The 24,073-nt window shown below is 37.7% G+C and overlaps 2 pseudogenes; one reads left to right on the top strand and one right to left on the bottom strand.

Moving 5' to 3' along the window:
* Window positions 1–16,551: 16,551 nt before the first annotated feature.
* Window positions 16,552–22,848, bottom strand: LOC136398310 (small ribosomal subunit protein eS25-like; annotated as a pseudogene).
* A 75-nt stretch (window positions 22,849–22,923) lies between these two features.
* On the top strand, window positions 22,924–23,716 carry LOC136397669 (ras-related protein Rab-11A pseudogene; annotated as a pseudogene).
* The last annotated feature ends 357 nt before the right edge of the window (window positions 23,717–24,073 follow it).

Below are 24,073 nucleotides of genomic sequence, written 5' to 3'. Positions count from 1 at the left end.
GCCACTCTAGCGCCTGAGGCAGAGGCCACAGAGCCGTCCTCAGCACCTGGGCCAACTCTGCTCCAATGGAGCCTTGGCTGCGGGATGGGAAGAGAGAGACAGAGAGGAAGGAGAGGGGGAAGGGCAGAGAAGCAGATGGGTGCTTCTCCTGTGTGCCCTGGCCAGGAATCGAACCCGGGACTACTGCACGCCAGGCTGACGCTCTACCACTGAGCCAACCGGCCAGGGCCAATTCTTAGCTTTTTATAATTTATTTATTTCACTCAGTATAATGTTCTCAAGGTCCATCCATGTTGTCATAAATGACCCTATGTCATCATTTCTTATGGCTGAGTAGTATTCCATTGTATATATGTACCACATCTTCTTTATCCAATCATCTATTGAAGGGCACTTTGGTTGTGTCCGTGTCTTGGCCTCTGTGAACAATGCTGTGATGAACATGGGGCTTCATGTGTCTTTACGTACCAATGTTTTTGAGTTTGGGGGGTATATTCCCCGTAAAGGGATTGCTGGTTCATATGGTAATTCTATTCTTAATTTTTTGAGGAACCATCACACTTTCTTCCATAATGGTTGTACTACTTTATATTCCCATCAACAGTGAATGAGGGTTCCTTTTTCTCCACATCCTCTCCAACACTTCTTAATACGTGTCTTCTTGATGATAGCTAATCTAACAGGTATGAGGTAGTATCTTATCATAGTTTTGATTTGTATTTCTCTAATAGCTAATGAAGATGAGCATCTTTTTATATATCTATTGGCCACTTCTATTTCTTCTTGGGAGAAGTGTCTGTTCATGTCCTCTCCTCATCTTTTTATTGGATTGTTTGCTTGTTTTTTGCTGAGTTGGCTGTCTGTTTGTTTTGTTGTCATTTTCTTTTGCTGTGCAGAAGCTTCTTAGTTTGATACAGTCCCATTCATTTATTTTTGCCTTTACTTCACTTGCCTTTGGGGTCAAATTCAAAAAATATTCTTTACGGCCAAGGTCCATGAGTTTAGTACCTATATTTTGATCTATGTAATTCATTGTTTCAGATCTTATATTTTGGTCTTTGATCCATTTTGAATTAATTTTTTGTGCAAGGGGATGAACTGTAGTCAAGTTTCATTCTTTTTTTTTTAAGATGTTATTTATTCATTTCAGAGAGGAGAGGAGAGACAGAAGGGGGAGGAGCAGGAAGCATCAACTCCCATGTGTGCCTTCACCAGGTAAGCCTGGGATTTCAAACCAGCAATCTCAGCATTCCAGATTGACGCTTTATCCACTGTGCCACCACAGGTCAGGCAAGTTTCATTCTTTTGTATGTGGCTTTCCAATTTTCTCAGCACCATTTATTAAAGAGGCTTTTTTTTTCTCCATCCAAGAACATAAAATAGTTTTCTATTTCATTGTGTCTTTTTCAATTTCCTTTAATAATGCTTTGTAGTTTTCAGTATATAGGTCCTTTACATTCTTTGTTATGTTTTTTCCTAGGTTTTGTATTTTTTTTTGGAACTGTAAAAGGAATTATTTTGGGGGGTTCATTTTCCAAAGTTTCATTGTTGGTGTATATTGAAAGCAATGGATTTCTGTATATTAATTTTGTATCCTGCGACCTTACTGTATTGGTTTATTGTTTCTAATAGTCTTTCTGTGGAGTCTTTGGGATTTTCTATATACAGGATCATATCATCTGCAAAAAAGTGAAACCTTTACTTCTTCTTTCCCAATATGAATGCTTTTTATTTCTTTCTCTTGTCTGATTGCTCTGGCTAGAACTTGCAGCACTAAGTTGAATAGGAGTGGAGAGAATGGGCAACCTTGTCTTGTTCCTGATTTTAGAGGAAAAGTTTTCAGCTTTTTACCATTTTGTATAATGTTAGCTGATGGTTTGTAATATGATATATGGCCTTTAATATGTTGAGGTATTTTACTTCTATATCCAGTTTATTGAGTGTTTTAATCATAATAGGATGTTATGTTTTATCAAATGCCTTTTCTGCATCTATTGATAGGATCATATGGTTTTTATTCTTTGTTTTGTTGATATGGTGTATTATGTTAATCACTTTATGTATGTTGAACCATCCTGTGCTGCTGGGATGAATCCCACTTGATCGTGATGTATTATTTTTTTAATGCGTTTTTGTATTGATTTGCTAGTATTTTGTTTAGGATTTTTGCATCTGTATTGATTAGAGATATTGGTCAGTAGTGTTTTATTTTGTTTGTTTTTTTGTATTGCCCTTGCCAGGTTTTGGTATGAAGGTTATGTTGACCTCATAAAATGTGTTTGGAAGTACTGTTTCTTCAATTTTTTGGAAGACTTTGAGGATAGGAACCAAATCTTCTTTGAATGTTTGGTAGAATTCACTAGTGTAGACATCTGGCCCCAGATATTTATTTTGGGGGAGATTTTTGATAGTTGTTTCTACTTCCTCCCTGCTTATTGGTTTATTTAGGCTTTCCACTTCTTTGTGATTCACTCTAGGAAGATTGTATAGTTCTAGGAATTTATCCATTTTTTTTCTAGATTGTTGAATTTGGTGGCATATACTTTTTCATAGTATTATATAATGATCTATGATATCTGTGGTAATTTCTCCTTTTTCATTTTGGATTCTGTTTATATGAGTCCTTTCTCTTTTTTCTTTAGTGAGTCTTGCCAAGGGTTTGTCAATTTTTGTTGATCTTTTCAAAGAGCCAGCTTTTTGTTGTATTAATTTTTTCTATAGTTCTTCTGTTCTTTATTTCATTTATTTCTGCTCTAATTTTTATTATTTCCTTTCTTCTGCTGGTTTTGGGTTGCCTTTGTTCTTTTTTTATAGTTCCTTAAGATATGATGTTAAATTGTTTACTTGGGCTCTCTCTTGTTTTTTTTATATAAGCCTGTAATGATATAAACTTCCCTCTTATTACTGCTTTTGCTGCATCCCAGAGATTCTAATATGTCGTGTTGTCATTTTTGTTTGTCTGTATATATATCTTTTGATCTCTGCTTTTATTTCTTCTTAGACCCACTCATTTTTTAGAAGTATATTGTTTCATTTACACAGTTTTGTGGGTTTGTTTACTTCTTTTTTTAAGTTGTATTCTAGTTTCAAAGCCTTATGGTCAGAGAATATGCTTTGTATAATTTTAACCTTTCTGAATTTGTTGATGTTAGCTTTGTAGCCCAATATATGGTCTATTCTTGAGAATGTTCCATGTACACTGAAGAAAAATGTATACTTAGTATACTCTGACATTCTGGGATGAAATGTCCTGTAGATGTTTATTATATCCATTTGTTCTAGTGTTTCACTTAAGGCCGATATTTTCTTACTGATTATCTGTTTTAATGAACAATCTGGCACCATCAGTAGTGAATTGAGATCTCTGAGTATGATTATATTTTTGTCAGTTTCTAATTTTAGATCAGTTAGTAGATGTCTTATATATTTTAGTGCTCCCTGGTTTGGTGCGTATATATTAAGAAGTGTTATGCCTTCTTGATACAATGTCTCTTTTATCATTATAAAATGACCATCTTTGTCTCAGGTTACTTTTGCTGTATTGTAGTCAGCAATATTAGATACGAGTATAGTTACACCTGTTTTTCTTTGGATATTATTTGCTTGGAGAATCGTTTTTCCAACCTTTCACTTTGAATCTATTTTTATCTTTATAGCTTAGATGTGTCTCTTGAATGCAGCATACAGTTGGATTTTGCTTTCTGATTCAATCTGCTATTCTGTGCCTCTTTATTGGAGAGTTCAACCCACTTACATTTTTTTTGTTTGTTTATTTTTGGGGTTGTTTTTTTACAGAGATGGAGAGAGAGTCAGAGAGAGGGATAGATAGGGACAGACAGACAGGAACAGAGAGAGATGAGAAGCATCAATCATCAGTTTTTCGTTGCAACACCTTAGTTGTTCATTGATTGCTTTCTCATATGTGCCTTGACTGTGGGCCTTCAGCAAACTGAGTAACCCCTTGCTCAAGCCAGCAACCTTGGGTACAAGATGGTGAGCTTTGCTCAAACCAGATGAGCCAGCGCTCAAGCTAGCGACCTGGGGGGGGTCTCAAACCTGGGTCCTCTGCATCCAAGTCCAACACTCCATCCACTGCGCCACCATCTGGTCAGGCCAATCTACTTACATTTAATGTAACTATTAACACTTGAGGGTTTTCTATTGCCATTTTATATATTGTTTTCTGGTAGCTCTGTGTGTTGTTTAGTTCTTCTCTTTTGTTTTTCTGTCATTTGTTTTTGTTGGTGGTATATATTTGTTTTGTTTTAATAACCACTAGGTTATTAAAAGAATAATTATCATATTCATTAGAGTCCATTATCTCATGAGTGCTTCTGCACCCAATCCTCCTTTGCTACTACTGATCTTTGTCCTCTCTCCTTTTATGTTTTATAGTCACAAATTTTTTTATTGCAGTCTTGTTGGAGTTTTTACTTGTATTTTTGTTTTGTTTTGTTCTTTGTATTGTTCTTTTCCTCCCTTCGTATATGGTTAGATAATTCCCTTTAGTATTTCATAAAGTGGAGGTTTTCTGGTGATAAATTCCCTCAGCTTCTTCATGTCTTTAAATGTTTTTATTTTCCCTTCATATTTGAAGGATAATTTGGTGGATATAGTGTTCTTGGCTGGTAGTTCCTCTCTTTCAGTACTTTAAATGTTGGGGTCTACTCTCTTCTGGCTTGTACACTTTCTGCTGAGAAATCTGATGATAGCTTAATGGGCCTTTCTTTATTTGTTATATTCTTATTTTCCTTAGCTGCCTTGAGGATTTTTTCTTTATCATTGATTTGTGATCATTTCATTATGATGTGTCTTGGAGTAGGTCTGTTTGGGTTGAGGTAACTCAGTGTTCTGTTTGCTTCTTGGATTCAAGGCTCTAACTTCACAGGCTTGAGAAGTTCTCATTGATTATTTGTTTGAATATGTTCTTCATTTCTTTTTTCCTCTCCTCTTCTTCTGGTATACCCATTATTCTTATATTGCTCTTTCTGATGGAGTCAGACAATTCTTGTAGAGCTTCTCATTTTTTTTTAAATTTATGAGTCTCTCTCTTCTTATTTCTGTAGTATCTCTAGTTGCCTGTCTTCAATGTCACTAATTCTTTCCTCTATCTGGCCTCTTCTATTAGCTAAGCTTGTTACCTCATTTTTCAGTTCATGTATTGAGTTTTTCATCTCTGTTTTGTTCTTTTTTATAGTTTCAGTTTCCTTGGTGAAGTACTCTTTTGTTCATTAAATTGTTTTTTGAGCTCACTAAATTGCCTTTCAGTGTTTCCTTGTATCTCACTGAATATTTTTAGAACTTCAATTTTTAATTCTTTGTCATTTGACTCCAAGGTTTCCATGTAACTGAGATTTATCTGGAGATTTTTCATCATCTATCTGAGCTACATCTCTTTCTTGTGTATCCATGATATTTGATTTCCTTTTCCTTGATGGTATTTGAGAGTGGTATTGTTATTAACACTAACAAGAGATAATAAAAATAAAAATTGAAAAAATACAGTGAAAAAATGATAATTCTATAAATAATGATAAGTAGAACAAAAACTACAGAGAACAAGGAGCAGGAATAGAGGAAAAATTTAAAAAAGAGAGAACAAATAAAATAAAAAACAAACAAAATGCTACAAGAAATATGAGTCCCAAAATATAATAATTTGATGAAAAATGATGTTCAGATGAGAGGAAAAGAAGAAAAAAGGAAAGAAAAAAAGGAAGAAGAAAAGGGAAGAGAGAAAAAAAAGAAATAAAAGAGAATGTGTCAGAAGTAAAACCCTCGCATAAAACAAGAATAAAAAATAATATAACAACTAAGAATAATGAAGTCCAAATGGGGGAAAAAGAAAGAAGGAAAAGGAAAGAAGGAAAAATGAAAAAAAGAAAAAAAAACACCCTGTATTTTCCAGTTTTGAGAGGTAAGTTTTCCCCTTTTCTGACAGGTGGCACTATACTACAAGTTTTACCTCTGTGAGATTCTTGCATGGAGTTCTACTGAGGGGTGGCTGTGGTAACAATGTAGGTAGGGCTGCAGTTGCATTAGTAGAAGGGGCTTGTTGTTAGGGCTTTGCAATTTTATGGCTCTAGCAATGGCCATCGCAGGTTTTGCGGGGTCTCTCCCCATGTCCCAACAGAGCAGGGGATAAAACACATGACACTTTTGCCTCTCACAGGAGAGAGGGACCTGGAGACTCAGCTGTGGGGGATCCCCTACTGCCACTGTTTGCACAGTAAGGGAGCAATGCGGGACTTGGGATACTGGGGTAGACACAGCTGAGTTCTTCCTCCAATACTACTCAAAGTGGTCTTGGTCAGGGTGGGGCAGCACACCCGAAGCCAGCACCTGCCCAAGCTTTGGGAGCAGGATGACTGGTACACAGATCGCAGATCAAGAGATCCTCCATGCTACTCAGGCCAAACTCCGTGGGCTGCGCCAGCAGATGGGCAGATGGAGAACACCTCAGTGTCCTGCAGGCCGCTCTCCACAGGCTATTCACGCACCAATCTTGGGAGTGCACACAGGTTATGCATATGCCCAGTGCCTGTGATCACAAATGGAGCCCACTGATGCAAGAAGATGCCAAACTGGCCAAGTGCCTGCTCTTGTTTGCATGTCCATTTGAATTCAGCTCTTTTCCCTCTGCCCCTCAGTCTCTCCACTTCTCCCGGCTCTGAAACAAAACCCAAGCTAAAAGTGCTTCCCTCTCTCAGATTAGTGAAGAAAGAGAAAAACTCTGACCTCCAGCTTTTTTCCTCCATGAGCAGATTCTATCTTTGGCCTACCTTCTCATCAAATCATACCTTTATCTGGTTTGTGTATATTTCAGGTGCTCCTGGAGTTTTTTCTCTGTGTATAGTTGTTGAGTTTGTTGAAACTCCAAGGGAAGAGATCGAGAATATCTCTCACGCCGCTATTTCTCTGATGTAACTTGGTAAATTTTCTTGCTTTGCATTTTCAATGGTGCCTCAATGCACAGAAGTTATTAACTTTATTGCATTTCCATTTATTTTCTTTTATGTGTAGAAACTTATGTGCCCTACTTAGGAAAACTTCCTCAGTTACATGGGCATGAGAAAATTACGATTTATTTTTATATTTATTGTGCTTAATGTCCTAAGTACTGCTTTAGATAGTGGAAATTAGTAGTAACTAACACAAACACTGTCCTTACTCTCTTAGAATTTCCCATCTAGTAGTAATAAGTATCTACCAATTTGATGCAAGTTTTTTTAATATTATGATGAGATAGTAAAATATGCTCAGAAAGTTTGGATTAAGAGGAATTACTCTGGTCTGTAGGGTCAAGGAGGACTTCCCTAAAAAACTGTTAGTTGAGCTGAGTTGTGATGGATGACTAGATTTAGAGAAATGATAATAAACTATGGCAGACATTTGGATCTACCCAGCTAGGTCAAACTTGAAGAGAAAACTAAGCACCATTTCTTTTGTTTATTAAACTGAAATATATACCCCTTTATTTTTCTACCCAATCTGGTTCATTATCCAAGTGAAACACATTTCTTACAATATGGATGAACCTTGAAAATATTATTCTGAGTGAAAGAAACCAGATACAAAAAGTCACACAATATGTGATTCCACTTAATTGAAATGTGTATAATAAACAAATCCATAAAAACTGAAAGTAGATTGGGGGTTGACAAGGGATGGAGAAAAGTGAATGGAAGTAAATGTTAACAGGTATTGGTTCCTTCTGAGGGTGATAGAAATGTCCTGAAATTAGGTAGGTATAATTGCTGCACAACTCTTTGATATTTCTAAAAATTACCGAATTAAATACATGAAAGGGGTGACTCTATGTTATATAACTTTTACTTTAATACAACTATTATTTTTTTAAGAAGCCATTGAACCATTGATTAGATCCTAGGAAGTTCTCCAATGTAAACTATTTTTATTTTAAAAATTCAATAAACATACACAAAAATTTAGGAATTTTTTTTCTATTTCTGTGAAAAATACTATTGGGATTTGATAGGAATTGCATTGAATCTGCAGATTGCTTTAGGTAATATGGACATTCTAACAACGTTAATTCTTCTAATCCATGAGCATGGAATGTCTTTCCATTTCTGTGTGTCTTCTTTAATTTCTCTCAGTAATGTTTTATAGTTTTCAATGTATAGGTATTTTACTTTCCTTGGTATTTTTTGTTGTTGTTGCAATTGTAAATGGGATTGTTTTCTTAGTTTCTTTTTCTGATGGGAACACAACAGATTTTTATATATTAATTTTGTACCCTGCAACTTTACTATATTTGTTTATTATTTTAAAAACTTTTTGGTATAGTCTTTAGGGTTTTCTATATATAAAATCATGTAGTCCACAAGTAGTGACAGCTTTACTTCTGGAACAGAAGTCTTAATTGAAGACATTTGAGAAAAATATGAAACCATATGCTCTCTTATTTGGAGGAATATAAGCAGTTGGACTTTTTCAACCCAGCTGGGTATGAGTCAACTTAGATTAAGGTTCAAAGGCAGAGAATCTCTCTGAACAGAATTGAATTCTCTTTAATCTTTGCTTGAAAATTGTCTAATTCTTGTCTGAACATATTTCTTTCCTGTAATATCTTGCTGCAAGCAAGGAATAGCCAATACACACTATATGCTGGTATTCTCATATTCTCCAATAGCTTCTTCTAGAGCTCCAGATTCTGTCAATATATAATTTTACTTCTAAGGTATCAGAGACAACAATTTCACCAAATGTTTTGCCACGGCGTATGCAGATAATTAACTTTCCAATATGCAATTGTTTTATTTTTATCTACTGCTAGACTACTAAGAATATGTTACATATTTAAGTAATTTTATTATAGTGTCACCGATTTCTGATACACTTTATCAGTCAGGGTTTGGTCCAGATAACAGAAACAACACTTGATATGTTAAATAGTAAGTAATGTAATACAGGGAACTAGGTGCTTACAAAATCTTTGGGGAGTCAAAGGAGCAGCATCTTGAATAAACATCCTGGAATTACTATTAAAATAAGCCTGAAGTGATACGCTATGGGGCAACTATTGCTGAGGCCACTGAACCTGTGCATTAAGAAGCTGCTGCACAGCAATCTCTTACACCCAAGAAGGCAAAATATGAGTGTCTCACACAGCAAATTAAAAATCACAAAATATTAATTTATATGGGAAAGCATCACCATGACTTCTTCCTTACTCACAGGGAATGGACACTGGACTGCTTTTATACAAGCTGCTTATGTTTTGCACCCATCTCTCTTACCTCCCCTTATCTGGCAATCATCAGTTTATTCCTGTACCTATGAGTTCATTTCTGTCTTGTTTTGTTTGTTCATTTGTTTTTTAGATTCCACATGTAAGTGAACTGAAATTTTATTATAACATTTTTTGATGATAGTTTTCCCCCAGATACTTTGAATATGTCATTCCATTGCCTATTGTTCTCTGTCATTGTTGATGAGAAGTCAATTGTTAATCATATTGTTGTTTCCTTATACCTGATAATTTTTTTCTCTTGCTTCTTTCATGATTTTCCTCTTGATACCTTTGGTTTGGGGGCTTCCCTTAAGTTCACAGTTAATGTTTGTTTGATTTCTTCATCAAATTTCTGAAGGTTTCTGCCATTATTCTTCAAATAATTTTTCTGCATGTTTTTCCATGTTTTATCCTGAAAATTCTTCTACATGTGTGTTGGTACACTTGATAATGTTTCACAGGTCTCTGAAGCCCTGTTATTCTTTTTTTTTTTTTTTTTTTTTTTTTGTATTTTTCTGAAGTGAGAAGCAGGGAGGCAGACAGACAGACTCCCACATATGCCCGACTGGGATTCACCCGCATGCCCACTAGAGGGCGATGCTATTCCCATCTGGGGCATTGCTCCGTTGCAAGCTGAGCCATTCTAGAGCCTGAGGCAGAGGCCATGGAGCCATCCTCAGTGCCCCGGCCAACTTTGCTCCAATAGAGCCTTGGCTGCTGGAGGGGAAGAGAGAGATAGAAAGAAAGGAGAGGGGAAGGGTGGAGAAGCAGATGGGCACTTCTCCTGTGTGCCCTGGTTGGTAATCAAACTCAGGACTTCCACACGCCCAGGTTATGCTCTACCGCTGAGCCAACCTGCCAGGGCCCCCCTGTTATTCTTTATTCAAGAACTTTACTATGTTTTCTTATATTTGAATTATTTCTATTGGTCTAACTTTAAGTCCACTGGTTCTTTCATTTATTTATTTATTTATTTATTTATTTATTTAATTTTTTTTTTTACAGAGACAGAGAGAAAGTCAGAGTGAGGGATAGACAGGGACAGACAGACAGGAATGGAGAGATGAGAAGCATCAATCGTTAGTTTTTCGTTGCACATTGCGACACCGTAGTTGTTCATCGATTGCTTTCTCATATGTGCCCTGACCATGGGCCTTCAGCAGACCGAGTAACGCCTTGCTTGAGCTAGCGACCTTGAGTCCAAGCTGGTAAGATTTTGCTCAAACCAGATGAGCCCATGCTCAAGCTGGCGACCTCGGGGTCTCGAACCTGGGTCCTCAGCATCCCAGTCTGACACTCTATCCACTGCGCCACCTCCTGGTCAGGCAAGTCCATTGATCCTTATTGTTTACACTTAAATATACAGTTGAGCTCACTTATAAATTTTTGCTTCTATTTTACTTTTCAACTCTAAAATTACCATTTACTTCTTTTTAATAATTTCTACTTATATTGATATTTTTATTTGTTCACTCATTGTCCTTTAATCAGATTTTTCTTTAATTTTTAAACATAGTTAGCTTTGATTCTTTTGACTTATTTATATTCAATAATACCTACTCTGAATTCATTTTATGTTAAGTCTGATATCATGATCCACCTGGATTCAATTTCTGCTGACTGCATTTTTCCTGAGTATGGATAATAATCTCCTACTTATATATGGATGCAAGCAGACCCAAACAAGAACTTTACACACTCTTAACATTCAGCACTTTGGGTTTGTTTGTTTGTTTGTTTGTTACAAACACTTCTCAATTTGTTAATTCCCTCTGATCTATTTCCAGAGCTGTAAAAATTGTTTTTAAATTTTTTGTCCAGTTTTATAGTTGTTTTGTGATGAAAGGATTCGTAAAAATTTTCATTCTGCCACAACTAAAAGTCCTTCACTCTTTTTTTTTTTTTCTTTTTAGCAAGCAAGAGAGACAGAGACAGACAGGAAGGGAGAGAGATGAGAACAGTGGTGGGATTCAACTGGTTCACACCAGTTTGGCAGAACAAATACCTAATTTTTTGTTGAGTTTGGCAAAGTGGTTATTAAAATGGCACTTGTAATTAGGGTTCTCTCTAAGGTGGGCTCCTGGGCAGCTGTCCAACGTGGAAATCACATTCCTTACTATTTTTTATGTTCCTCTGTGCAACAGCATATTCTAAGTGCCTGTAGTAATGTATATTCCGTCCATAGGTAAAGAAATGGGATTCTACTCTTACAGTGAAAAGATAGTTTAGGATAAATAACACAGCTGATGATGCTTGGATAAAAGCAAAGAAAATTGCAAGGGAGGATGCCAATCCAGAAGCAATATGGGCCTTGGCCAGTTGGCTCAGCGGTAGAGCGTCGGCCTGGCGTGCAGGAGTCCCGGGTTCGATTCCCGGCCAGGGCACACAGGATAAGCGCCCATCTGCTTCTCCACCCCTCCCCCTCTCCTTCCTCTCTATCTCTCTCTTCCCCTCCCACAGAGAGGCTCCATTGGAGCAAAGATGGCCCGGGTGCTGAGGATGGCTCTGTGGCCTCTGCCTCAGGCGCTAGAATGGCTCTGGACGCAACAGAGTGACGCCCCAGATGGGCGAAGCATCGCCCCCTGGTGGGCATGCTGGGTGGATCCCAGTCGGGCGCATGCGGGAGTCTGTCTGACTGCCTCCCCGTTTCCAGCTTTGGAAAAATGGAAGAAAAAAAAAAAGAAGAAGAAGCAATATGGAAATATCTTAAATAACAGTTTTATTATTTTTTGTCAAGTATTATTTATTATTTTTTCATTAATATTTTAAAACTCATAATGTAATCTAGTTTTGTGTACCTCTTTTCTTGTTCTTATTTAAGTATTAAATTCATGAAATACTAAACTACACAGGGTCTTTGGGTTACAACACCATTCCATTCCTATGACAGTGACATAACCTGATTTTTGGCATAAGTCAAAACACACCCTAGATGTGCAGACACCTATACTAACACAGTTGTAAAATCATTATCTAGAACATAAAAACACAGCTAAGCCACAGAAAAAGGAAAATGACAAATATACTGTACTGTACACTGTACTATAGTAACAGAAAAGAAATGACAAATGTGTGTAAAAAAATTCCTTACCTTTATTCCTGTGGTTGGCTTGCACACTGGAAGGAGCATTGCAAAGTGGGAGAGAATGACCTCTTGAGAGGATCAAGCTATAGAGGCAGAAGAACCTATAAAAGGTGCTGGAGATACTGGGTCAGCTGAATCAGGATTACCTAAGGAACATGCAGGAGATGCTGGAGATGATTCCACCTGTACTACGGGTGTTTCACCTCGTAGAGGGTACAGGATCTGTTGCAGGCCTCTCTACCTTCTTAAAGAATTGTTCCAGGATAGTTTGGAAGGTTGATGACTTCTCTTCCAAAATCTGCCTATAGCATTGCAAGGCATTCATAAACGGCTTGGTAGACCTTACCGGATCTGTCATTGCTGGGGTCCTCAGGCTGAAATTTTGCCAACCCATCCTCTACCATAGAAAAACCTTCTGCCAAACCCTTGGTAGTAAATCTCTTGGGGTCTGGAGTCACTATCTCTTTCTCTTCAATCAGCTGCTTCTCCAGATGAATGAAGTCCTCAACAGACGGTTCCTTTCCATATGATACCAATAGCTCTGTGATATCCATCATGGTGACTTTCCTCTTCTTTGAAGCACAACCATCTGAAGACTCTGACTTTTGTTTAAGAGTCATGATAAGGGCCAAAAAGTCACCAAACAAAGCAATAAATGGAACACTGTGTTTTAACAGTCCAAAAAGGCATAGGTAAGTGTACTGGGGGATGCCAACTCCCTCACACAAGCAACCAAACTAGTTTGCCCATGTAGTCTGTAAGTACAATGCTAACGGCATAAGCTGAAACACTCATGTCTCAATTTTTTTTCAAGTTTTATAGGAGTGAGCATCTTAAACTTGAAATGTTGTATGTCGAGACTATCATAACCAGAGTATTCCCGATATCAGGGGTCAGGAACCTATGGCTCGCGAGCCAGATGTGGCTCTTTTGATGGCTGCATCTGGCTCGCAGACAAATCTTTAATAAAAAAATAATAGCCCTGGCCGGTTGGCTCAGCGGTAGAGCGTCGGCCTAGCGTGCGGAGGACCCAGGTTCGATTCCCGGCCAGAGCACACAGGAGAAGCGCCCGTTTGCTTCTCCACCCCTCCACCGCGCTTTCCTCTCTGTCTCTCTCTTCCACTCCCGCAGCCAAGGTTCCATTGGAGCAAAGATGGCCCGGGCGCTGGGGATGGCTCTGTGGCCTCTGCCTCAGGCGCTAGAGTGGCTCTGGTTGCAATATGGCGACGCCCAGGATGGGCAGAGCATCGCCCCCCTGGTGGGCAGAGCGTCGCCCCCTGGTGGGCGTGCCGGGTGGATCCCGGTTGGGCGCATGCGGGAGTCTGTCTGACTGTCTCTCTCTGTTTCCAGCTTCAGAAAAATGAAAAATAATAATAATAATAATAATAATGTTAAAAATATAAAACATTCTCATGTATTACAATCTATTCATTTCTTACTGCTCATGTTCATGGTTGTGGGTGGCTGGAGCCAATCACAGCTGTCCTCTGGGACAACACCAATTTTTTATTGGATAATGCATAACATACATGGGTCGTTGTATGGCTCTCATGGAATTACATTTTAAAATATGTGGCATTCATGGCTCTCTCAGTCAAAAAGTTTCCCAACCCCTGCCCTATATAGTTTTTTTTATACTTAAAACAGTCGTTTGGGCAGAGAACCAGTTGTTAAATATTTGAATCCCACCACTGGATGAGAAGCATCAACTAGCAGTTGTGGCGCTTTAGTTGTTCATTGCTATTTTCTCATATGTGCCTTAACCAGGGGGCTCCAGCCTAGCCCAGTGATCTTTTGCTCAAGCCAGTGATCATGGGGTTATATCTATGATCCCACACTCAAGCCAACAACCCTGTGCTCAAGCTAGTCAACTCACGCTCAAGCAGGATGAGCCCATGCTCAAGCTGGGGTTTTGAACCTGGGTCCTCACTGTCCTAGGTTGGTGCTCTATCCACTGTGCCAACATCTGGTCAGGCCTTCACTCTTTTGTGTGTGTGTGTGACAGAGATAGAAAGAAAGTCAGAGAGAAAGACAAACAGGGATCGACAGACAGGAAAGGACAGAGATGAGAAGCGTCAGTTCTTCGTTGTGGCAATTTAGTTGTTCATTGATTGCTTTTTCATGTGTGCCTTGACCAGGGTGCTAGAGCAGAGCAAGTGACCCTTTGCTCAAGCCAGCAACCTTGGGCTCAAGCCAGCGACCATGTGCTCATGTCTGTGATCCCACGCTCAAGCTGGTAACCCTGCACTTAACCTGGTGAGCCTGTGCTCAAGCCAGATGAGTCCGCACTCAAGCCAGTGACCTTGGAGTTTCAAACCTGGGTCCTCTGCATCCCATTTCAATGCTCTATGCACTGCGCCACCACCTAGTCAGACCCTTCACTTTTTTAAAAAAAATTAAAAATGAAATTGCCTTATTGCCTGACCTGTGGTGGCGCAGTGGATAAAGCGTTGACCTGGAAATGCTGAGGTCACCGGTTTGAAACCCTGGGCTTGCCTGGCCAAGGCACATATGAAAGTTCCAGCTCCTCCCCCCCTTCTCTCTCTCTGTCTCTCCCTCTCCTCTCTAAAATGAATAAAAAAGAAAAGAAATTGCCTTTTGACCCAGCAATTCCACTTCTGAGAATATACTAAAAGAAACCCAAAAGACTAAATCAAAATAATACATGCATTCTTATGTTCATTGTAGTGTGATTTTCAATAGTCAAGATATCAAAGAATCCCAAGTGCCCATCAGTAGATGAGTGGATAAAAAAAGCTGTGGTACATTTACACAACAGAATGCTACCTGGCCATTAAAAAGAAGAAAATCTTATCTTTTGTGTCAGCATGTATGGACCTAGAGGGTATTATGCTAAGTGAAATAAGCCAGTCAGAGAAAGACAAATACCATATGTGGAATCTAATTAACAAAATAAACAAGCAAAATAGAAACTGACTCATAGAGGTAGAGAACAGACTGAGAACTGTCAAAGGGGAAGAGGTTTGGGGGACTGGGTGAAAAAGTGATGGGATTAAGCATTATAAATTGGTAGTTGCATAATAGCCACAGAGATGCGAATTGCTACATGGAGAATATAGTCAATATTGAGATAGCTGGATATGGGGGCAGGTGGGTGCTTATGTCAATGAGGAGGCCACCCTGTAGAGTGCACATTTTTCTGGTCACTTTGCTATACATCTGAAGCTAGTTTAAAATAGTTTAGAATATAAACTGTGTTTAAAAATTTTTTTAATTTTCAATTTAATTTTTTTATTTATACAAGTTCTATTTACTTTTAAATTTACCTGATCATTTTGATTGTATCTTGTTTATTGATAATTTTAAATATAATAATGTATGTATTTTGTATTTTAATATAATCTTTTAATATATGAAGTTATTAGAGGTCTAAATTTGTTGCTGTTTTGCTCTTACTCATGGTGACTTGTTTTCTTGTGTTTGGTATTATGAATTTATATAATTTATTAAATTCAAAATATAGAATCATGAAGATCTAAATTAAGATTATTTTCTCCAAAAAGAATTTATGCTTACTTTTCATAATAACCAGGATGTAATTACTTCAATCACTTGGAATTTAAGTTTAAAAGTAAAACAAATTCAAAACCAACTTGTTGGCATAACATGACCTTCTAGTAGTATCTAAAGGACTAGAACATCTGCTCATAGATAATTTTAGTCAACTGTTTTATTTCCAGTTTCACTATATGCTACATAGATATCTTATATCTTGGAAGGTTTTGGTATAAGCACATGTAGGTTTGTGATAGTCATAGTCAATATATAGAGATGAAATACAATATAAAAGGTAATGATTCAGGAAGAAAGAAGCAAAAGTATTATTTGCAGATAATATGATTGAATATCTAGAGTATCTGGGAGAATCAATTAAAATTTTTTAAAAGCTAGAGGAACTTTACTAAAGTAGTTGTCTATAAAATAAATAGGTAAAAATAAAATTTTACTATATATGATAATAAAACCTTATATAAAAACCATATTATCATATACATCCAGTTATAAGAACCATGCAAAACATATTGAAAAGCATAGACCTGATGGACATAAAGTAAACAAATTAAACAAAAAAAAATATTTTATTAGCATAAAAAATGCTATTTCTTCCTTTATTAATTTATAAATTTAATACATTAACAATCAAAATAGCTTTTATTTTTCAAAATGTACAGCTTGTGGGACCCGTTGTTCATGCATCTTTACCTGCAGCTGGGGCATCCTTACTCTTGGTGTTTCTAGTACAAATTACTTGAGCTCTGTGTTTGAAACTAATTTAATAAATTCTTTACTAAGGAGATCCTGAAGGGCTGCCCTGGCCAAAGAACCATGGACCTTCAGTCTTGCAGAGACAACAGCTGGGTTTATAAGCTTATAGTTGGGAACTACCTACATAATTTGTCATATGTTGCTTTGTCAAACAAGACTAGGTTATTGAGCTTGTCCCAAAATTTGCTTTTAGACTTCTTTCTGGCCTTGCCCAGATTTGTTCACTGGGTCTTTGTCTTTCTTAGCCACCTTTCTGGCATCTTTCTTCTTGTCATTGGGTGGCACAGTGAAACTCAAAGAGCAGCAGCTCCCTGCACCCTGAATTTGATCTCCAGAGAGACAGATGGGTTAGAACAGGTGTCCCCAAACTACGGCCTATGGGTCGCATGCAGCCCCCTGAGGCCATTTATCAGTCCCCCACTGCACTTCCGGAAGGGGCACCTCTTTCATTGGTGGTCAGTGAGAGGAGCATAGTTCCCATTGAAATACTGGTCAGTTTGTTGATTTGAATTTACTTGTTCTTTATTTTAAATATTGTATTTGTTCCCGTTTTGTTTTTTTACTTTAAAATAAGATATGTGCAGTGTGCATAGGGATTTGTTCATAGTTTTCTTTATAGTCCAGCCCTCCAACACTCTGAAGGAGAGTGAACTGGCCCCCTGTGTAAAAAGTTTGGGGACCCCTGGGTTAGAATCTTAAATCGGTATCCTAAGTCTTCCTGAATAATGAACCATATCAAATGATTCTAATGTTTTCAGTAATGTCTAGATCTCTTTAGGTACTGAAATAAGTGTCTTAGTCTTCAAGGGCACTATTAAATAACCCTATTTATTTTCTCTAGAGTAATATAGTGGTTTTTAACCTGTACTATTAATTTCTAGTTCTCAACCACTTCATATTTATTATCTTGTAAGCTTTCTCTAAAACCTTTGTTTGCCTGATGTTATAGAACTAATCATTAGCCCAAGGGGCAGACTCAGCAGGCACCAAACCCCTGCTGAAGTAAGTCCGGCTCTGTGGGGTTGACCCCTGTACATCTGATCGTCCCTGGAGGTTGTAGCTAGTCCTTGCAGTGAATCAGCCTGAGGGTAAATTCTTCCTATTGAGGTACCAACAGCAATCAAAACAGGCCCTGGCCGGTTTGCTCAGTGGTAGAGTGTCCGCCTGGTGTTCGGAAGTCCTGGGTTCGATTCCCGGCCAGGGCTCACAGGAGAGGCGCCCACCTGCTTCTCCACCCCTCCCACTCTCCTTCCTCTCTGTCTCTCTCTTCCCCTCCCACAGCCGAGGCTCCATTGGAGCAAAAGATGGCCCCGGGCGCTGGGGATGGCTCCTTGGCCTCTGCCCCAAGCACTAGAGTGGCTCTGGTCGCGACAGAGCGACGCCCGGATGGGCAGAGCATCGCCCCCTGGTGGGCATGCCAGGTGGATCCCTGTCGGGCACATGTGGGAGTCTGTCTGACTGCCTCCCCATTTCCAGCTTCAGAAAAATACAAAAAAACAAACAAAAAACAACTACACTAGGAGAGTGTACACGGCCCACACAGGGGGTGTACCTGGAATGCTTAGCTTGGGTGAGTGGGGAAGATGTGCCACTAAACCCTACCAGACATATATAAGGTCATTCTACCAAGCCTGGGAGACATAACAACTCTACCTAATACATAGAAACAAACACAGGGAGATGGCCAAAATGAGGAAATAAATAAATGTGTCCCAAATGAAAGAACAGAACAAAACCCCAGAAAAAAAACTAAGCAAAATGGAGACAGGCAATCTACTTGATGCAATGTTCAAAACACTGGTTCAGTAAGCTTAGGGGAAGAGTAGGAGGACTTAGTGAGAACTTAAACAAAGAGATAGGAAACAAAGAGGAGATAGAAAAAAAAAGTCAAAGATAAAGAATATATAACTGAAATACAAACTACATTTCAGGGAATCAACAGTGGAGTAGATAAAGCAAAGGGTCAAATCACAAATTTGGAAGATATGGAAACAGAAAACACCCAATCAGAACAGCAAAAGAAAAAAGAAATTTATTTTTTTTTCTTTTTTCTTTTTTTTTTTTTTAGATTTTATTTATTCATTATAGAGAGGGGAGGGGGGGAGGAGCAGGAAGCATCAACTCCCATATGTGCCTTGACCAGGCAAGCTCAGGGTTTTGAACTGGCAACCTCAGCGTTTCCAGGTTGACGCTTTATCCACTGTGCCACCACAAGTCAGGCGAAAAAAGAAATTTAAAAAGATGAGGATAGTATAGGGAGCTACTGGGACAACTTCAAATGTACTAACATTTACACCATGGGGGTAACAGACAGAGAAGAGAGAGCAAGGAATTAAAAATGTGTCTGAAAAGAGTAATGACAGAAAACTTCCTTAACTTGGTGAAGGAAGCAGACATACAAGTCCAGGAAGCAGAGAGAGTCCCAAACATGATCAACCCGAAGAGACTCACACCAAGATACATCATAATTAGAATGGCAAAAGTTAAAGACAAAGAAAATCTTAAAAGCAGCAAAAAAAAAAAAAGCAGTTACTTATTTATAATGGCACTCCCATAAGACTGTCAGCTGTTTTCTCAAGAGAAACATTTCAGGCTAGAAGGAATTGGCAGAAAATATTCAAAGTAATGAAAAGCAAGGAACTAAAACCAAGATTACTCTACCTGGCTAAACTATCATTTATAATTGGAGGAGATGCCTGACCTGTGGTGGCACAGTGGGATAAAGCGTCAACCTGGAACACTGAGGTTGCCGGTTCGAAACCTTGGGCTTGCCTGGTCAAGGCACATATGGGAGTTGATGCTTCCTGCTCCTCCCCCTCCTCTCTCTCTCTCTCTCTCCCACCCCTCTAAAAATCAATAAATAAAATATTTTTTATAATGGAGGAGAAATAAAGAGCTTCCTAGACAAGAAAAAGCAAAAGGAGTTCATCACTACCAAATGAATATTATAAGAATTGTTAAAGGGTCATCTTTAAGAAGAAAAAGAAGAATAAGAAGAGTCCTGGTAAGTTAGCTCAGTCAGTTAAAGCATGGTCCTGAAACCCCAAGATTGCAGGTTTGATTCTCAGTCAGGGAACAAACAGGCAGTGACCAGTGAATGCACAACTAAGTGGAACAATTAATGAATGCTTCTCTCTCTCTCTCTCCCTCCCCTTCTACATTTCTCTAAAATAAATCAATCAGTAAAACATTTTAAAGGAAGAAGATAAAAAATGTGAGTAATGTATTGGCAAGAAATACATATCTGTCAGCAATTATTTTAAATGCAAATGGTTAAATGCTCCAATCAAAAAACGTATGGAGGCTGAATGGATAGCAAAACAAGACCCTTACATATGCTGTCTGCAAGATACCCACTTCAGATCAAAAGACACACACAGACTGAATCTACAGGGATGGAAAAAGATATTTCATGAAAATGGAAACAAACAAAATCTGAGGTAGCAATACTTACACCAGACAAAAATAGATCTGAAAAACAGAATAAATAATCAAGTAACTAAAACAGACTCAGATACAGAGAACATTTTGGCAGTTGCCAGATGGGAGGAAGGTTGGGAGAGGGAGGAAAAGATGAAGGTATTTAGAAGAACAAATTGGCAGTTACAGAATAGTCATGGGGATGTAAAGTACAGCGTAGGGAATATAGTCAATAATATTATAGGCCCTGGCCAGTTGGCTCAGTGAATAGAGTGTCAGCCCAGCATATACACATCCCAGGTTTGATTCTTGGTCAAGGCACACAAGAAAAGAGACCATTTGCTTCTCTTCCCCTCTATCTCCCCCTTCTTTCCCTCTTCTCCTCCCAGAGCCAGTAGCTCTATTGATTTGAACGTGGGCACTGAAGATAGCTCATTTGGTCTGAATGGCAGCCTCAAGGGCTAAAAATATCTTGGTTGATTCTGGCATCAGCTCCAAATGGGGGTTGCTGGGTGGATTCTGGTAGGGGGCCCTGGGGGAGTCTGTCTCACTATCTCCCCTTATCTCACATAAATAAATAAATAAATAAATAAATAAATAAATAAATAAACAAACAAACAATACTATAATAACTATGCGTGGTGTCAGATGGGTACTAGATTTTTGAAGTGATCACTTAGTAAATTATAGAATGTCTAGTCACTGGGTTGTACACATGAAACTTATATAATATTGTATGTCATTAAAAAATATGTTTAAAATAAAAAAAGAAAGTAGTGCTGAAAAGTAAGAAAACACTCAAGCTAACACCTACAATTAAGGAGGTATGTCAAAGGGATACAGTAGCCAATGGAAGGAGCTGCCAATAGCCAAAGCTGGGGCAATTTGAACAACAAAATAAATAAAGTAGTACTGGATTATAACCCCAAGTCTAAAATTAATATTCATAACACCATATTGTTATAAATAGATAAATGAATAAATGAATAAGAAAATAGACAAGTATCTCATGTAGAATAATTCCAAATAATTTATGTAGATAATCCACCTTTAAAGAGATGAAGCATAAATCTCCATTTTGTAAGTGTGGGTTGCAACTAGTGACTTTCTTCCATAGAATAAATTATGAAAAGAGATTATTTTTAAAACAGAAAGTATGATTTTATGGTGGAGAATCCTCACAAATGGTATCTCTAGCCATGGGGCCAAACTAGCATCAACAATGATAAGTCATATGTATAGCATTGATAGTAGTCATATTGTCATGATTTGATGAGATTGGCATTTTACCACTATGGTTTTCCTCCCCAAAACCTATAACCTCAGTATATTCATGAGGAAAATATCAGGCAAATACCACAAAATACTTAGCCAGCACTCCTCAAAACTGTCAAGGTCATAAAAACAAAGTCTGTGAAACTGGCATAACCAAGAGGATTCTAAAGATATGCGACTAAATATAGTGTGGTATCCCAAATGAAATCCTGGGACACAAAAAGGACATTAGGGAAAAATGGAGGAAATCTGAATAACATATGGACTTTACTTAATAATAATTTATCAATATTGACTCATTAATTGTGACAAATACACCATACGAAGAATGGAAGATGTCAATAATTGGGGAAACTGGACGTGGGATATCTCTCTGTACAATTTTAGTATCAATTCAGTACATCTAAAACTGTTATAAAATAAGTAGTTTATTTAATAAATAATTTTTTAAAGCTAGTGCTAGAGCTTTTTGTTTTCTCATGTTTGGTATTTAATTCACTATCTTGGAGAAACATAATGTATCAATCAAGTTTGATTGAGAAAAATGAAAAGTTAGTTTATTTGTTAAATGAGATAATCAGGATTTTAAAAGATCTCAACAGACTGGAATGACGGAATCATCAACAATAAGATGCAATTTCATAAGGTTAAATTATTGTGAATTTATGTCCAAAAAATCAATTGCATGTTTGTTAGCTGCAGCATATGTAAAACAAAAATCTTAAAAGCTTTATTTTATTAGAAACTTGATGTGAGTCTGTAGTTTTTGATGTCTAAAAAGGTCAATATTCATCTACATTAACAGCATTTAAAATGAAAGGTAATTTTCTTAATTGTAGTCAAAATACTCCTGGAATACAGAATTTGGTTTGTTTGTTTGTTTGTTTTTTAGAGAAAAAAGAAACAAGACAGACTGGAACATGTCCAGAAAAGAAAAAGTGGAAATGTGAGAAAACTCCACTGTGTACATGAAGAAATTTTGAAGGAAATGGAATGTTTAGCCTGGGTAAGGGGAAATTAGAACATAATGTTTCCTCACATATTTAAAGAGCAGCAGTGTAAAGAAAAATGAGATTAATTTTGTGTGGCTTTAGAAGATAGGGTAGCAATAGGATGAAAGTATGATGTGAAGGAGGAAGATTTCAGAAAAATATATACTTAATTTTTGAAAATAAAATTGTCTACCTCAATATGCGTTCCGTTACTGGCAGTGTTCAAGTAAAATTTCTATGATTATTTGTTGAAGATCACGAGGAATTCAAGTATTTATGGGAAGTTTTAGTTGAATGTAGTTAATGCCATTAGTCTTTATATTCTTTTCTCCCCACTGATTAGAGGGCGGAGTCAGAGGGAAGAGGGAGAGAGGGAGAGAGAGACAGAGAAAGAGAAAAGCATTAACTTCTTGTTCCATTTAAGTTGTCCCATTTAGTTGTGCACTCATTGATTGTTTCTGGTATTTGCCAGAAACACATACCAAACTGATGGTACCTGCGACCTCCACACGCCCAGAAGACACTTTTTCCATTAGGCCATCCAGCCAGGGCTAGCTTTTATATTCTTTGACATTTTGTTTAATTAAAAATTTTCAAGACTCCTCGGCCGCGCAATGGGCACCCGCAACGACGAGTATGACTACCTCTTCAAAGTTGTCCTTATCGGAGATTCTGGTGTTGGAAAGAGTAATTTGCTGTCTCAATTTATTCAAAATGAGTTTAACCTTGAAAGCAAGAGTACCATTGGAGTAGAGTTTGCCACCAGAAGCATCCAAGTTGATGGGAAAACAATAAAGGCACAGATATGGGACACAGCAGGGCAAGAGCGATATCGAGCAATAACATCAGCATACTATCGTGGAGCTGTAGGTGCCTTATTGGTTTATGACATTGCTAAACACCTCACATATGAAAATGTAGAGTGATGGCTGAAAGAACTGAGAGATCATGCCGATAGTAACATTGTTATCATGTTTGTGGGCAATAAGAGTGATTTGCGCCATCTCAGGGCAGTTCCTACAGATGAAGCAAGAGCTTTTGCAGAAAAGAATGGTTTGTCATTCATTGAGACATCTGCTCTAGACTCTACAAATGTAGAAGCTGCTTTTCAGACTATTCTGACAGAGATATACCGCATTGTTTCCCAGAAGCAAATGTCAGACAGACGTGAAAATGACATGTCTCCAAGTAACAATGTGGTTCCTATTCATGTTACACCAACCACTGAAAATAAGCCAAAGGTGCAGTACTGTCAGAACATATAAGGCGCTTCTCTTCTCCCCTAGAAGGCTGTGTATAGTCCGTTTCCCAGGCCTGAGATTTAAATATATTTGTAATTCTGTGGTTACTTTTGTGTTTCATTACTTCCTCATACTTAACGAATTTTTCATGTTTTAAGTTTTTTGATTTAGGCTTTATAAAATCATTCATTTGTTTCAAATGACTGCAGCTTTATTTCATGCTATGGCTTCACTGCCTTAGTTTAAGAAACTGAATGTTTGGATTCCTAAAAAAAAAATTTTTTTTCAAAAAACATTATTATTTCCTTTGTAAAAACCAAACTCTGCATAATGAATAAAACAAAGCAGAAAGATGAGATTATTACAAGGGTTTTGACTTGCAAGCTGGGTAACTAAAGACTCTGGGAGTAATGAGTTCTGAGTTGCTCACAGACTAAGGGATTTGTATGGGATAAATAAAGAAGTTATTTGGCTTTTTCAGCTGGTTGGTTGCTTAATGATCTTCTTTCTTATTTGG

This window comes from Saccopteryx leptura, chromosome 3, assembly GCF_036850995.1.
Source record: "Saccopteryx leptura isolate mSacLep1 chromosome 3, mSacLep1_pri_phased_curated, whole genome shotgun sequence".
In the NCBI taxonomy this organism is placed as follows: domain Eukaryota; kingdom Metazoa; phylum Chordata; class Mammalia; order Chiroptera; family Emballonuridae; genus Saccopteryx; species Saccopteryx leptura.
Note: the sequence above shows the minus strand (reverse complement) of the source record. Positions and strands in the feature narration are given on the sequence as shown.